General features: G+C 32.0%; 2 long non-coding RNA genes across 9 annotated transcripts; one reads left to right on the forward strand and one right to left on the reverse strand.

Moving 5' to 3' along the window:
• Positions 1–647: 647 nt before the first annotated feature.
• Positions 648–5,773, forward strand: LOC122599940. 8 transcript variants are annotated; one of them, XR_006323964.1, is made up of 12 exons: positions 648–894; positions 1,135–1,221; positions 1,288–1,340; positions 1,634–1,745; positions 2,155–2,222; positions 2,856–3,053; positions 3,234–3,497; positions 3,594–3,667; positions 4,198–4,427; positions 4,744–4,882; positions 5,241–5,351; positions 5,435–5,773. It is a non-coding gene; the product is annotated as an uncharacterized LOC122599940 (long non-coding RNA). The 8 variants fall into 8 exon arrangements; XR_006323963.1 differs by having other exon boundaries at positions 2,856–3,497; XR_006323970.1 differs by having other exon boundaries at positions 2,856–3,497; positions 3,597–3,667.
• A 1,307-nt stretch (positions 5,774–7,080) lies between these two features.
• LOC122602364 lies at positions 7,081–8,054 on the reverse strand. Its single transcript, XR_006324229.1, has 2 exons — positions 7,917–8,054; positions 7,081–7,365 (listed from the first exon to the last, which is right to left on the reverse strand). It is a non-coding gene; the product is annotated as an uncharacterized LOC122602364 (long non-coding RNA).
• Between the last annotated feature and the right edge of the window lie 5,173 nt (positions 8,055–13,227).

Below are 13,227 nucleotides of genomic sequence, written 5' to 3' on the forward strand. Positions count from 1 at the left end.
AAAGGAAAAGTGGTTAAATTATTATTATACCCCTCAAACTTATATAAAGGTTTTAATTACTACAAGACTATAAATGTAAAATTGTATCTTTTTACCCTTTCTTTTCCTTCTCTTCTAACTCAAGAATATATTCAACTATCAACTTTCTTTTCTTTTTCTTTCAACTCGAGAATGCCTCTTTTTTATATAATTTTCTATCATTTCTTCCCATATTTAATCTTCTCTTTTATTTTCTTTTAATAAAAACTGGAGAATACATAGTAAAGAAATGCTTATTTCCGGTTACTCATTGATTAGACTTCCATTCCATCTTTTCATATTTTTCCCCTCGTAAACTTTATCTTTACTACTTTATAAAGCAAAAACCTATTTCTATTTTTAGAATGTTCTGCCTTTGAAATACCGAAAGTGTCCTTGGACATTTTATGTTTTTAATGAATTAATTTACAATTTAATCTTTATCTTCTAAAATATTTTCACTATCACCTTTACATCAATCTACAATCCTACACCATTTGACACCGCTGCCACCACCAATAATATCATCACCGATAACACAAAACCGCCGTCCCCGCTAACGCCGCCGCATTGCGTGGTTACCATACTCGTGTATACTGACGATGACTATACATCCAATCCAAGCAGATTTGCTCGAAGAATCCGTAACCAAAGACTTCATCGGTTGTTCGAAGATCATCAAACACCAATCCTTGATGCAACTCGGAGCCTCCTTTGATCGATCACCAGCACACCACGGGACATTAATTGCATGATGTTTCGAAATCGGGTCTTTACTTATGCTTTCATCGAGTTGCTTCTTTATTCTCCTAATATTGGATATGCAATAAGTTTTGCCCTCAAAGTGTTTGATGTTATGTCTCAAAGAAACAAATGGTATGTGAACAAGGTTATTTTCTCTGATTTTGATTTTTGTTTACTGTTGTTTGAATGTTGAGTCTCATCTCTCCTTCCTTATGGCACATGTATGTTTTTTACAAGGTTCATAGATTTTTCTTCCAATTATATCAAATAAGGTGGTTTTATTTCATGTAATTCTTAGTCATTTTTTTTTTTTTGGATTAAACTGAATTTTCTGATGAATAATCTTGACCAAACTCACCTTTATATACGCAGGCCTTGTAAGAAGGCTGCAAGGGGTGAGGTGAAGCTCGGTCATGATTTTCTTTATTGGTTTCTCCTGTCCAAGTTTCGACATCCCAGGTATATGTATATATATTCTGACTTTATTTGAGGTTTTGTTTTCAATTATTAAATCTTTTTACACAGGTTATGCTTCCATTGAAGGTGACTCCCCTTTGTAAAAGATAACAAATAAGCAGGTAATATGTTTCACTCGATGAAACTTTTTGTTGTTTTCCGCGTATTGAAATTGTTCTCATCTGTACAAAGTGGATTGTTCAGATTTTGCCTTTTCTTTAAGTAGGATTTGTTTGTTTCTAGAAGATTGTTATTATTGGTTTGGACTTTGGATAGGTTACATGTGTTAATTGTATCACATTAGGTTATTAATTATATAGCTTTTTTAGGTGAATCCGTGTATGAAAAAGTTTCCCGTAAACTATAACTTTATTGAGTTTTCAAAGATTCTGACCAATGTTGCATGATTTTTTAGATATTTTATAGAAGCTTCATATGAGCAATACTTACTCGAGGGCCATCCTGCATATTGGGCTTTTAAGGTATCTGGTGATGCTGCGGATCAAATGGGAACACTATCCTTTGCTGTAAAGTGTTCCAAACTTGAACTTATTTTGCATTTTATTACGACAATGGTCGTTTTTCAATGTCAGTAATATATACTGCAGTTTGTGGTCACAACATTTGCCTCCCCATATTCTATATCAGATCATTAGAAACTTTATTAATGGGAAGTAATGAGTTGAAGGTAACCGTTTTGCATTAGAAACTGTAGTATGGAGTATGTTTCACTCGGGAGTACGAATCGTCTAATAATTTTTAGTCACACTTATATTGACCAATTATAGATAAAACACAGCCTGCATTTGGCCCAGTCACAAAACAATAGGTCCAAATTTCTCTCTTTGGTGACTATCGTGACAATCCCAGTTATAACTCTCGGGATTGGGACTTCATGCTCATTCGATAATGGTTTTAGCACTTTCTGATTTGTAGGTGTAGTGCTGGCAAAGATGAGGATGATTCAATTATAAATTTTCTCTGAAGAACGGTCATTGGGAATGGTTAGTTTTCTTCCTTTGTTTAATATATTGACATCCGTTGTATGTTACTTTCTATAACTCTTTCAAGTGATGGGTCTGCTTGAATCTGTATTGGATTGAATTTGGATGACTAAATGGATAATGTGAACCAATGAAATGTGAACCAATGTATATGTATAATGTTAATATTCGTTATATTTCCATAGTCTTACAAGGTGAGACAATATACCCATTATGTAGTTCTTTCGACTATATGTTTTTATACTTACTAATTTGTTGGTTATGAGTAAAACATAAACTGGTTTGCCGTGGATGTATAAGATTGTATAAACTTAGTACTGGGAATGTATAAGATTGTATAAGGGATAGAGCTTTATAGTACTGAGTTCACAAATTAAAGTCAAAATATATTCATCCGAGCTCTGTGCCAAAGCTGTGGTAGATGGCAAAGGTTCTTTAGACTGTAAGTAAAGTCAATCTTTCTCCTTTTTTTTTTCTTACCAGTTCCTATATTCAATATAGTATCTATACATTTATCACATATATCAATAATCTCAATGTATAACCTGTTTTGACTCTTTGCCCAACCCACGCGATCGACCTATTTTGCATCTCTATTATGCATCAACTTTCACTTTACAACTTTGTGTACAGGGAAAATGCAGACATGGACAAAAATTGTTTTATAGTTTGAACTCTGGTTCTGGTGGCTTTCTAAATTTGCTTTCTTCTTAGGAAAAAACGGGCAATCAAGAAAAATGAGGCAAAAATATCAGAAAAAGAATAAACGCACGGAACACTACCCTAGAAAATCAGTTACTTAATATGGACATGGAAGTTTAGTATCAAGAGGTAGCTATATGATTGCCTATGACGGGATTTTATAAGTAGTACTTTATGTCAAACAAATAGATTAAGAAACATTTATTAACTATTTAGGGAAGTAGTTGAACCACTCGAGTGTTGCTCATAGTTTCTTAAATGGTTAAAACTTCTTACGTCACTTTTTAAAGATAGATTATGATTTTTTAGGTGATGAGAGATTGGTCAAGCGTCGGACCCCTTTGTACATATACTCGAAAATAATCTGCCTTGACCCCTTAGACAACAAGAAATATGGAGTCTGTATAATTAACCTGGAAGAGATTGTGGTATGGTGGAGTTTAAATACATAACGCAAGAAAGTATACATGAATGGAGTTTCTACTGAAGACGGGCTTTCCGTAACTTCAGATGAGTATGTTAAGTATCATGATCTAGGAAGTGGTGAAAACAATGATGATATGAAAGGAAAAGGTTGGTTTTTTCAGCGTATTTTATAGTATTTAGATATATTTATAGCTGCTTACGTTTTGACTATTTGTCATTTTCTATGTTGTTGCTTTGTTTTAGTAGAAAATGTTGATGCAAAAGGAAATAGTGGACAGAGCTAAAAAGAGAATACGTTGTTAAATGATGGGAAAAAGGTTTGATCTTTGCTTCGACTATATGTTTTCTTGTGGTATATAGGTGTATTTAGAATTAGTTAGTGAAGCTGGTATATCCAGAAAGCAAATATCTCTGTTTACTTTCTCCAGGTTTACGGGGTATTTATGGAGCTCATAGATTTGCTTGATTGATCAATGAAGTTACCTTGGGTGGTTATTTGAGGAATGTCATTTTAGTTGGTGAATGATATAAACTTCTTATCTTATGTTTAGTTTAAGTAGAGGCATTGTTTTTGTTTTTCGCATCTACTTCCCATTTGATGTCGGTCTTGAATAGATCATAGAAATAATTGCCTTTTTATGGGTCCTATGTCCAGGCTGGCATGCTTATGGTGCAATAGTTGCCTTATATTGTTACATGTTTTCCTAAATACAAAATAGCATTTTGAGCTTTTTATAATCTAGATTTCAGTCAATGGCAATAGGATACAATAAAATATTGTAAGTTATAAATTTTTTTTGTAAAAAGCTAATAGTTTATTACTTTTTTTGTTTTGATTGTTTGCTAGGGAGAGGCTGGTCGTGCAACTCTTGATCATGATCAAGATGTAGTATTGTAAGGACATTACAAGGATGGAAGGCAATAAAGAGATGAAAGATCATTTAATAAGGGCTAAAGGTTACTTAGCTTTTCAATACCAACTAACAATGCTCATTAAATGAAGGAATTATGATTACGAATTAAGGAATTAAAGCGAGCCATGGGAAAAGTCACTAAAGATCTTGACATATCTAAGAGGTTACCTATCATTTCTTTTGGTTTGTATTCATGATACTAATATACTATGGAATACAGAGTATAAATGATTCATTTAAACTGGAAGGGTCGGCTGGGCTTGGAATTGGGTCAAAACGGGCTGGTTTGGCTAAACCGTAGTATAAAAAAATGCTCTTTTATATAACTATTATGTACCCAACCATTTTGTAAAATCCTAAAATGCTATCCAAACATAGTAATAGGATTTTATAAAGTAAATTCTATTGACACTGTACCTGTCTTTTTGACATTCAACAAATTGTGTGTCTAAGTTGTTGTCTTTTTATTTCCTTTACAGTCACGCAGGTGCCAGGTTGAAATTATCCATGTACAACTTTACATTTCCGAGAGGAAAGTGCAGGAACAGTCTTTCCCGCATGGATGGGAAAGTCTGGTGTGATGCAATGAGGCACAGGGGTCTCCTTTCCACCAGTGAGGTACATTTATGCTGGAAACTTAGCATAGTTAGGTAGGCAAGAATGTTGTGGTTTAGTGTCTATAGATACGTGGTAACAGTTACAAGTTAAGTGTGTGTTATGAAAATAGAAATGCCAAGCCTAGTGTTAAAGTTTCGTGTATTACAATTCAACTTGCCTATGAAAGCATCCACCTAAAGGGTCCACATTGTAGCGATGTCATTCGCTTCTAGACGTGTGGATTATAAATATGAGTTCTAGCATGTAAGTATGGTCTTCGTGCATTTTTATGTGTTCTTCTCTAATAGATTTGTAGTGTATAAGGTTATATGTCTATAGAGTGTTATAGTGTTAACACCTGCTGAGACACCACATTCAGGATCGAGCTGGACGTTAAGGAATTGACCATACAATGATTGTTTTCATTGATGCCACTGTGGAGAAACTAACTAAAACAACAGCACATGCACTTCTGAATGGTGAAACTGAGGTAACTCTCCCTTTTGGTGCTTATCACTCTATGTATAGGGTATATGCAATCAGGCTACTGATATTATATGTGACCCGCAACAGGATACGAGTGATGATTCGGTCATCTGGAAGCGTTTGCTATCCCTGGTGCAGCACACACCCCTGAAGCTCAATTCCGGTACATATACTACCAATATGGGGAGTACCAAGGTTTCAATTGTTGGGTAGAGCTATATTTAAAATACTCATTGGATATAGGGTTTGATTCTATAATAGTGTCATCGTGCTATCATTTATGCTCTGTAAACGCACGTAAGAGTAATACTGTGTCCTCAATGTAAGATGGAATCTCAAAACTGTACATTACAAATGTTTTTAAGTTGTGATCAAATTTATGATAGAATTTACGAGGAACTTAATGCATTTTAATTCTAATTGTTATCATCTTTGTATATTGTTAATCATTCTTCAAAGTTTAGTGAAAGAACGTGATCAAGCTAATTTCTCATTCATTGTTTAAGAGTTGTAACCGATTTTTGAAAAAACTGAGTGATGGAAAGGTGTTTTGATGGTTCGTATGGTATTCATAATGATATATTATGAAGCTAATTAATGTTGTCATAACTTTTTGTGTTATTTTCTATATTTAGTGATTGATAGAGTTTGTCGAATGAGTTAGAGATGCAATTATGTTCATTAACTTATACACTTTCATTTAATTTAGTGGCAGGTTTGATAATTAGGAGTGCTTTTGGTTTTCTTATAGTAAAGCTAATAACATTCGGTATATTGTTAAAAAAATAACGCACTGGCCAAAAAGGAATTGGTTCATCATAGCAATTGTGTCTATTTAAGCTCTTTTTAATATAAATTGAAAGCTAACATGGTATTAGATTATATTAGAGTTATTATGTTAGTATAAGTAGACACTATAGTGTGACAATCTAATAGTTGTCTTTTACATAGGTTGGTATTTGTAGACGATTTTTTTAAAAAGGTAATAGACTGGTTGTCATTGATGGTATTGTTCACAGATGGTGCCAATCTTCTGCTTTGCAAGACATGGGGTGGTTATCTTCATTCTTGATCTTTTGCTTTGCAAGACATGGGGTGGTTATCTTTATTCTTAGGCGTAGAAATTGATCAACTGATCATATTATTTTGCGACAGCAAAAGTATTTTATAATTTGTCTATAGCCCTGATTGGCAATACATAAGAAATTAAAAGCCCCAGCCCCGAAAAACTCTTAAAAGCCCCAAAAGGTCTTTAAAATAAAAGCTTGTAAGAAGAGAGTTGAAAAAAAAGCCCCAGCCCCTAGCCCCAACGTCAAGCTCCAGCCCCAAGCCCTTAACTATAGTCTCAGCTCCAAGCTTTTGTGCCAAACATACCCTATATCTCACGTGGCTTCAATTAAACCGATAGTCATTACATTCCAGTCACAAATAGATAGAAAGGCGGGGGTTTCGGATCCACTGTAGCCGTGTATCGTACGGGGTTGCACTCTGGTACTTAATAATTAACAAGTTCATCTAACAAACTTCAAATCCTATTTTTATCTAAATGGTTAATATGCAACCACCTCTCATCAATCGGTAATATTTTTTAATCTATATCATATATGAAAAATTTATTGTTATTATATGACATTTTTTTTCATATGAAATATTCTAAGGTTTGGGTTTCTCATATTGTAAATTAAGGTTTTCAGATAATTGATATAAGTAGCCGCAAGCAACAACAAAAAAAATAAACCACTAAATAAGTCTGAACAATGACATTAAAACAATAATACAATAATCCGGTCTTTCAACAAGGTAAGCCGAGAAAGTCGGACAGTGGAAATTAATTGGCAGATAAAATGTAATTAATTATTTAGCAGATAAGATGGATGATTAACCGATTAACAACGCTCTCGAGCCTATCGATGTACTAATTGGACATCGTTGGTCCTCGTGATGATCTCGTATCCCATTGCACTCATTACCGTCACTTGGGAACCTAGTCCCGAGTTATGATAATAGAGATGATAAATCTGCACATCCAAATTACAAATCGTCAATTGGAAGATCAACTGACACAAACTACCTATATATATCATTTACTCTTATATATATTATATATAGATATATAGATTTGCCAGCAACATATTTAAGCTTACGAAGCCCTTAAAACATTGAATCTATAACTTGGTTATGACATTATAAAATGAACAAGTCGGTTCGAGTCACGAATACAAACATAATAAAACATAATTTAAGGGCAATAATGTTTAAGAGCGAAAGTCTTGATAAGGATTAAGGCTTTAAACAATTGTTTCAGAAATTCTCATTTCTTAATATTATATAATACATTTGTTTATATATAACACTTCAAAGTTATTATTCATTTTGCGGTGACTTGTTTTTTATCAACTTACGTTGTAGAAATCCATGTTTCATTTTCTGATTTTCAATAATGCGGGGCTAATGACTACCCTAATTACAAGGAGGAAACCCCACTAACCATAAAAAAAAAAAAGAATGATAAGAAAAAAACAGATCCTAATTATAAAAGGAAAGATAAACATCGACTTGGACAACATACCTCATCATGGAGTTCTTGAGTGGGAGCCTCCAACATATGGTTCTCTATATTTGCATCTCTCAATTTCAACTGAGAAAAACGATTGATAATTTAACAAAGCATGTAAATGATAATGTGAGGGATACTATAGCAAAACACTGTAGCTATTAAGTACAATACTTATAGTGTATATATATATTATATATATATATTAGGTTTTTTACCCGCACGATATGCGACTATTTAAAATAATCTACGTAAAAAGAATAAAAATGAACATGAACTAATATATAATAATACATTAAAGCATATAAATTTTTTGAAAAATATAATGATGTATAAAGCACATAAAATTTAACAACTCAATTACTTTTTATATTAAAAGTCGAAAAGAATTTGAAGATGAAATCAAAAACCAACTTTTAAAAAAAATATGACAATGATGTGATGTGTCGACACAATTATGTAATCTATATATGAAACTAATGTTGGTTTTTAGGAAACAAAATCAATTTTATTTTTTACATACCAATATATATTTAATATTTTTTATTGCATAAATAAATAAATATTGTGGAAAATTATAGAGATTTATCCTATGTTGCAAATTTTAAAAATAGTTTTAAATTAAAGAGGGTTTTAAAAAGCTAGTATTCCTATTGTTTTAATATATATATATATATATATATATATATATATAGGGTAACACTCCGGTGATAACACTTTTAAAATAAGAACGGTGAGAACACTTAAAAACTATCATATTGCTTAACTAATTATCATTATTTAAGTGTTTAACAACACATTGATCCGTTAAAATCGACAAAATCACATTTTTTTTGTGCATCCATCTTGGATGCATATTCATCAAAATGATGCATCCAACAAAAAACTTGAGTTTTTCGATTTTGATGGATCAATGTGTTGTTAAACACTTAAATAATGATAATTAGTTTAGCACTATGATAGTTTTATGGACTTTTAATGCATCAAAATGTAATTTTTAAGTATTCTCATTTGTTCTCATTTTAATTTTATTCTCATTTGAATGTCACTTTATATATATATATATATATATATATATTTGGGCTTTATTCTAACAGTAATATTTTGCTGGATTATAAAACATGTGTTTTAGGGATAATCACTTTGTACCCCTATTGAAGACAAAGTTTTTCAAAATTTTATGCGTACGGTGGTCCGAGAAGAATATATACACATTTGTTAATCTTTTATTTTGTTTATATCTTATGTTCTTATCTACCACAAAGTCTTACTATTTAAACATCAAATTGTATTACTTTTAAATTATAAAAAACTATTTTAATATCCTCCCACAAAAGTTAAAGAACATGTTTCTTTACTTTTTTATATATGCTATATGTAAAGTCTTTTAAGTTTTGATATTTTAGTATTCATCCAAAAACTTCCATATCTCTAATTTCATTCGGACTAATTTATATCAACTTTCCCTAATTGATTATGATCACAATACAATAGTCAAAACTACCTAAAAAAGTTATAAATGTAGGATTGAAATCTTTTAAAGTTATTCTAAGATTTAAACATCAACTTTAATTTTGACTATTGAATTAAATGCAATGGTTGAGGTTATTTCAACTTCACCTATGAAGTTGGAATAACATTGGAAAATCTTAATCCATAAATGTATTGAAAGATAGGTCGGAATGATGCAGAAGGCAGTGTTCATCTTAAAGTGGGTTTTGAACAACCTAAGACTATCAGGAATGGGACAACTTTGGGGCTCCCTACATGGGGCGACTTTCGACATGTGACGGAAGCTTCCCAAAAGAGTTGTCCCTTCTTTTTCTTGGAGTGAGACAACTCTTTGGGGTAGCCCCCTTTAAGTTTTTTTTTTTTTTTTTACTTTTAAATTACTAAATTATATAAAAAAACATAAATGTATTAAATTTTTCTATAAATCACTAACACAACTAAACAATTATTCTAAACATTTAACATTACAACTAAACGATTAAATTTGTTTAAACTTTGGATTGCTTCGTACCAATTCTCACTGTTCCACGTGATGAAAAGTGTTTCCACATGCCCTCGTGTACTCGGCCATAGTTCTTTCGACCATTGCACCGTGTTCACCGTCATGAGCTTGATTCAAACGGTTGAACATCATATCGAATACATGAAGGTTTGCGCGCATGCGGCGCCTATTAGAGGCCACCGCGTCCTCATTTCGATAGTTTGATGGTTAATTTTCATAAGTGAGAAATAGACGTGTCACTCTCGACCAAAATATACGTTCCCGTTGGTAGTTACCACACAATGGGTCGCCTGACACCTTGACCCAAGCGTTTGTTAAACTCATTTTTTCAGACCGAGTCCAAGGCATTTGATTATAGAGAGGTAAAATGAAAGAATGTGTAAAATATAGAGAGAAAAGATGGGTATAAAATGAGAAAAGATGGGTTGTATTTATAAAGGTAAAAAAAATAATTTAAAAATGGATAACGGCTAGAAACTGGGGGAGAAAGCAAGTATTTTGGGCGGCATAAATTCATCACACAACAAAAAAGTTTCCTTTTGCAGCCCACCAGAGCAATGTACTGAGTGGCGTTAAGACAGCATAGGGCGACAACCGGGCAAAAGACCCCACTCCGATCAGTCTAATGGACTCGATGGCTTTTCCCATCTCCGACCAATATAATCAAACATCTCTACTTTTATTGTTTTTGTTAAAAAACAAATGTCATTTTTCAATCACCAATTTTAATAAAGAGTGGACCCGATATAACTACCACTTGTATATCTACGAGTAACTCAAATCAGCTATTTTGTTTAAATTGGAGTTTAGACAAAAATCCCTTTATAATTTTATAAGTGGGTTGAAAAATTAAAACTACATTGAACAAGGAAACTTAAAAATCCGTATAATTATATAAATATGTATCTTAAACTTCATGTTGTAATGTATGTCTTTACAGAACTCAATATATGTCTTTACAAGCTAAGATATATTAGTTTTTTAGTTGCATTTTGTGATTTCCATTTTTTTAATTTTTTCATTTCCTATATTAATGGCGTTATAAATGTGATCCATTTATTTTAGTTTTCACTCCTGCCACAAAAGCGTGGAAAGTTAATTCGTTACTAATCAAATTCACATCAATAAACAAAAAGATAACTAACTTAAAGAATAAACGAGGAGGACCATACCTTTCTTCCGTCGAAACCCATCACCTCGTAGTCCTTATAGCTCGGTACGACAACCTACAAAACCAAAAGATAAATTATTTTCATAATATAAACCCGATTTGAAATATCCATAGAGTATTAGCTAAGGACATGGTGATTACATACCTCACATTTCTCGTTGGATGAGCAAGTTACATCCAACTTTGTTCCGAGGAACAAACGCTCGCATTGGAAATACATATCGTTGTCCGTACGCCTTGAAGTCAAAACCTACACGATTACAAAACAAATCAGTTTGTAAATTGTTAATTGAAAAAAAAAACTCTAAACATACACACACAAAATGAAACATATTTATATAGGGATGTGCATGGTCCAGTTTGGACGGTTTTAGCCAAAAATCTCAACCAAACCAATACATACGGTTTCATGATTTTTCAAACTAATCCGTCCAAATTGTTATGTCGAACCAATCCAACCAAAACCAATTAATCCGGTTTGGTTTGGACGGTTAAGCGGTCTTTTATTTTTTGAAATTAAATGTACAAAAGCATAAAATAATACGTAGCATCTAAGATTCGATATCATGACATAACAAAATATTCATAAGTCTTATAAGACAAACAAACATAACAATTTAAGATTCGATATATATCATGTCTACAACTTTGACAAATAATAAGTATATACAATTTACATTATTAACTATTAATATAGATATAAACTTACATTTATTAAAAGTAAATGGTCCGGTTTGGTTTTACCGGATTGTATAATATCTAAAACCAAAACCAAAACCAAGCCATACAAATGGTTTATGGAAAAAACAAACCGACGGTTTAAAATTTTGATTTAAAACCAACCAATCCGTCCAAATACCCCGGTTTAAATGGTTTAGCCGGTTTGGACTAAACCATGCACATTCTATATTTACATATCTATTTTACAACAAAACTAATAAAAATACATAATTAAAACAAAACTAGTAAAGTTAACATATAATAATATATACCTTGTATGGCTCTCCATTAAAGCCACAAAGGCATTTTGTTGGATATCACTTGCTACTACTGTTTTCATTTGAAGAAGCACCTGTTATGTAAGTGTAACGGGTACTCAAACAATTATGTCAACTAAATGAATAAAATGCTCGGTATTTGCTATCACAAAATTTTAGTATATGGCTAATTGGCTCCATTGAAAAAAAAAGAGCAAAAATGTAGTGGTATATAACTTCTATTTTAATAGTGTACTTGTACTCGTTAGTAAGCTTCATTGACTCGACTGATATGAATTATATCGGAATTTTTAAGTGACCGAGACATTTTTAGTAATAAGATTTAATATTTTAAATAATATAGTTATTGAGTTCAATACTAATATATACCATAATTGAATTTCCTCTTTGCCAATAAATTTAAATTTTTTGCATAGGATGAATAACTTTAGAGGGATATGGTGTTTATAGGAATTTTTCTAAAATAATTTGTTAAACTAGTAAAACCAGTGTTGAGAACATCGGAACACTGACGTTGTACAAATGAGCCGAGTCCCGCCTCTATAACACCGTTCTTGATATATGTGTGGGAGTTAAGAACGGTATTGTAGAAACAAGCTAGTCGTCGTTTTTTCCTTACTATGAGTGGTGTTGGGGTCAACAAGTTTCAAAGTGTATGAATATTAATGTCAAAGTATGAAATATATAGTTACATTTACTTACACACTTCATTAATGGTTGTTCAGATAAATAAAATTAAAAAAAAAATTTGGTAGGTGATGCAAAGGTAAGAATTGATTTTTGTTATTGAATTTAAAGTGAGTTAATGCTAACCTTTCATTTATTTCCTGTCGCACTTGCAAGAGTTCATTGAATATTTTATTCAATTTCATTTAATACAACCTACTCACTTTTTCAGTATCAATAATGAAATAAAGAGAATCAGCCTTAAAAATATAAAAGATGAGCCATGTATATCACGAACGGTGTTATAGAGATCGGACTTAACTAATTTGGATAAGGCGAGCGTTCTCAACACAAGTTTCGTAGTTTTACAAGTATTTTGAGAGAAATTTCTAAAAACACCATATATTTCAAAAAAATTCTCATATTACACGACTTTTTTTTTTGGATATATTATTATATTACACTAGATTATTGCCC

Source organism: Erigeron canadensis, chromosome 5 (assembly GCF_010389155.1).
Source record: "Erigeron canadensis isolate Cc75 chromosome 5, C_canadensis_v1, whole genome shotgun sequence".
Classification (NCBI taxonomy): domain Eukaryota; kingdom Viridiplantae; phylum Streptophyta; class Magnoliopsida; order Asterales; family Asteraceae; genus Erigeron; species Erigeron canadensis.